Source organism: Nicotiana attenuata, unplaced genomic scaffold (genome assembly GCF_001879085.1).
Source record: "Nicotiana attenuata strain UT unplaced genomic scaffold, NIATTr2, whole genome shotgun sequence".
NCBI lineage: Eukaryota > Viridiplantae > Streptophyta > Magnoliopsida > Solanales > Solanaceae > Nicotiana > Nicotiana attenuata.
The window spans coordinates 208,770-212,964 of record NW_017671423.1 but is presented as its reverse complement, the minus strand read 5'-3'; positions in this window follow the sequence as shown (position 1 = coordinate 212,964).

Below are 4,195 nucleotides of genomic sequence, written 5' to 3'. Positions count from 1 at the left end.
GGTCTGAAGGTCAAGCATTAGGGTTGTAGGTTAGGGGGTAGTAGAGCTTTCCTTACTTCATACCCGGGGTGAGGCGGGGTTGGATTAGGGTTGATCTTAGATGGCTTGCGGTTTATGTTGAGTCCACACCATCCTTGCTATTTATCTTAGCCCCGGGCCTTAGATACTGGTTACTATTATTGCATGTCATTTATCTTTTGGTTGTTATGCTTCTGTTACTATTACGGTTTCTACTGGAGTTACTAATGAATTGTCTTTTCTTGTTTTTTATTTCCGTCTTTCTGAGCCGAGGGTCTATCAGAAATAGCCTCTCTGCCCTATCGGGATAGGGGTAAGGTCTGCGTACACATTACCCTCCCCAGACCCCACTTTGTGGGATTTTACTGGGTTGTTGTTGTTGTTGTTGTACTTATGTAAATGGGAGGTCTGGAAAGACTTAGATATTGCAAGTGTGAAAACTTTATGCCTATATTTTTCATTTTACATGTATGATCAGTTTAACAAATATAATTAAGACAAGGAAATATTAGTAGAAGAAGAAGCAAATGATGAATGACAAAGATTACGAGAAAGATCTTTAGTTGCCTTACAGTATGCTAAGGAATAACACTCTTCTGGCTACTCTTTGATTTACCTTTCTCCACATGTTTAAATCATTTTAAAGTGCTCAAGAGAGAGTATCATGCTGATAACGTGTTATAAAATAAAAACAATATATCAAAATCTGAACAAGAAAGAGAGATAAAAAGAAGGAGCTTATTTCTTCTTCAATTATATCAATTAAACAAATATTTACAAGGCCTATTTATTGTATGGGTCCAAATTTGACAACCACAACCGTTACCGAGTAGGATGAGGAATGAGGTTATTATGATGCACCGTCTGATGGTCGTCGTGGTGAAAGGTACGACTGAGGGCGGTCAGTCGATGCATAACGTCCACGACAGTATAAATTTGGTGGGAGACAGTAAGAATATGCTTTTTGAATATTTCCTATGTTGTACTTTTTAGGGTTTTGGGGAGATTGTCCCTTATAAATAAAAAGGGTAAGTAAAGAAGAAGGGGGACGGAAAAAAAAGACAAAAGAACACTTTGTAAAAGAATCATCTGAGATTGAATGCAAAAGCAATCTTGTTTATCAGAGAAGATCCTAAGATTCCCCAATCATCTCACACTTATTCTCCCTTACACCGCTTGCATCTGTGATTGTTCTATTGTGCATTCAAGTCTTCACATTTATGAGCATTTATTCGATTTGAATAGACTTGTTATATCGTTCATCTTGCTTATTCATTCCATCATTTGATCTAGGTTTTATTGTGCTTGACTAAGATTGACCTCATCATTATTATTAGTTGTTTTAATCGAAAAGGTTTTGACATCTTTTGGTCAAACAATTTGGCGCCGTCTGTGGGGATTTCTTCAGTTTAGATTTTAGTTTCATCTAGATCATAGAAAGGGATAGTCACCTCTTCCTATCTTTGCACAAACTAACAATGGCAGGGAAAGGAGATGAAAGGTTAAAAGCAATAGTAGGTGTCATAACCAACATCCTGAACACAATCAACGAAGACAGCAGGGAAGATAACGAAAACGGGACACCAAACACCACACCCAGGGGAGACGTTTCACCTCCCCCGCACGAAAGCATAACTGTTTCACGCGAGAAGGAAGCCTCCACATCTACAATAGGAGAGGCACCACCGGCAGTGAGAAGACTACTGGAAGAATGGCTAACAAGTACTCTGAACAACATACTTGATAAACCCGCCCAAAAGGATAACAGAGATATTGCACATGGAGATGTCATGACGATCACTGATGAGCGAGATGTCCCTCGTACAGGTAACACTCATATTGTTGTTGACGCAGGTAATGATGCGCTCGCAGCGTTTTAAAGAAAATGGAGGAGATGGAAAATGAGAATAAGGAGCTCTGTGACCAGATGAAGGAACACCAAGAGAGGGTTGACAAAATACCAGGCGCCCCAAAGTTGTTGCCAAAACGGGACATTGGTCGATTCATCGAGCAACCATACAATGAAGAAGCAGCCCCCTACGCCATTCCAAAGACCTTCAAAATACCACCATACCTGAAGACATATGACGGTACTACCGATTCAGAAGATCATATCATCCACTACGTCACAGTCGTAAATTACCATCGGTGCTACTGAAAAAGTTCGGCGAAACCCTAACAGGGGGAGCCCTGACCTGGTACTCCCAACTACCGGCACGTTCGATAGCAACGTTCGAAGAAATGGCAGACAAGTTTGTCACCGCCCATGCAGGAGCCAAAAAGGCAGAAGCCAGAGTAAACGACATATTTGCCGTTAGTCAGATGCACGGTGTGGGACCCAGGGACTTCTTAGCTTGGTTCAACAGGGTGAGAATGAGCTTGCCAAATATGTTAGAGGGAATGGCGGTAGCAGCCTTCCAGAACGGACTAAACAGGAACGGGTCGAGAGCGACCAGAAAATTATTAAGCAGGCTCATGAAATACTCTCCAACCACTTGGGAAGAAATCCATAACGCCTACTGCGCCGAGGTAAGAGCCGACAAGGACGACCTCAACGGTCCGATCCAACAGTTGACGTCAGTTCAAACTGAAGCAAGGAAAGACCGTCGCAACGACGGTCGAAGAGATCAGTCCGGGCCCTGTCTCGGCTGAGAAAGGCATTACCCTACGTCAGGACATCTATCCCGCCTCCTCGCAGCACCAGATGCTCCTTCTCGACATGCAGCGCCACATAGACATGAGAAAGGTATGCCTCTGCTCCTATCTGCTCACAATTTTTGTGTCTCTCCATCAGAAATAGTGTACGCACTAGAGAAACTCGGTACAATGGCCGCAAAAGATGAAGTCCGACCCAAGCTCTCAAGAGTCGAACGCCCTCTGGGAATTCCACCAGGAAAGGGGTCACAAAACCGAAGATTGCATAGGACTGCGGCAGGAGGTAGTGAGAATGCTAAATCAGGGACACCTGAAAGAATTGCTGAGCGATCGAGGACGGGCTAACTTTGCCCGCGGATGCGAACAACCCCAGGGACCTCCAAAACCACCTTCTCCCGCTCACACTATACAGATGATCATCGACGGGGGCGATGACACAACAATCAATCATGTAAAGTTCACCACCACACATAAACTCAAACGATCGATCACTCATGAACGGTATGATGACCTCGAAGATAGTATCGTCTTCGATAAGTGAGATACCGACGGTTTGTCTTTCCCTCACTACGATGTTTTTGTTATCACTTTACGTATTGCAAATACTGATGTAAAAAGAATAATGGTAGGTGGCGGGAGCGGCACGTGTATTATCCATCCTCGAGTCCTCGTACAGATGAGACTCGAAGAAAAAATAATACCGTGTTGCATAACACTAACAGGTTTTAATAATGCAGCCGAGCGGACTTCTGGAGAGATAGTGCTACCCGTCCTAGCCGGAGGAGTCACCCTGGAAACGACGTTTCACGTCACGGACCAAGATACAGCCTACAACGCTATCACAAGGCGCCCGTAGATACACGCCATGCGAGCAGTCCCGTCCAGTCTCTATCAAGTAATCAAGTTTCCTACTCCATGGGGGGTATTCAGCATCCGAGGCGAACAACGCACCGCACAGAATGCTATCGCATCGCCCAGGATTGCGCCCACACCCAACAACTAAAAGGGGCAAGTGCGGAAGCATAGCAATCAGCGATGTCGGGAACCAAACTTGACGTATGGACAGACATTATCAAGGACCCCGACATCGTGGAAGCATCCGAGTCGACAATAGAGGATCTCGATCCCATCCTACTAAACGGCAATAACAACACCAAAAAGGCTTATATCGGGCACAACCTCTCGGAACCAGGTAAGTTTCGTAAATTCTTAACTGACAATGTCGATCTGTTTTCCTTCTCCCATGAAGATATGCCAGGTATCCCGAAAGTATATCGCCACGCATAAACCTGGATGTTGACCCCCTCTACCCGCCAGTGCGGCAAACGAATAAAGAAGTTCAACATCGCAATCCAACGAAGTCCATCGAGCTAAGAAGTCGATAAGTTGCTCGCAAATGGCTCCGTCCGAGAGTCAAAATATCCCTAGTGGGTCACCAATGTAGTCATGGTAAAGTAAGAAAAATGTAAAGTTGGCGGATTGTGGTGTAGATTTCACAGACCTAAACGAAGGCATGCCCAAA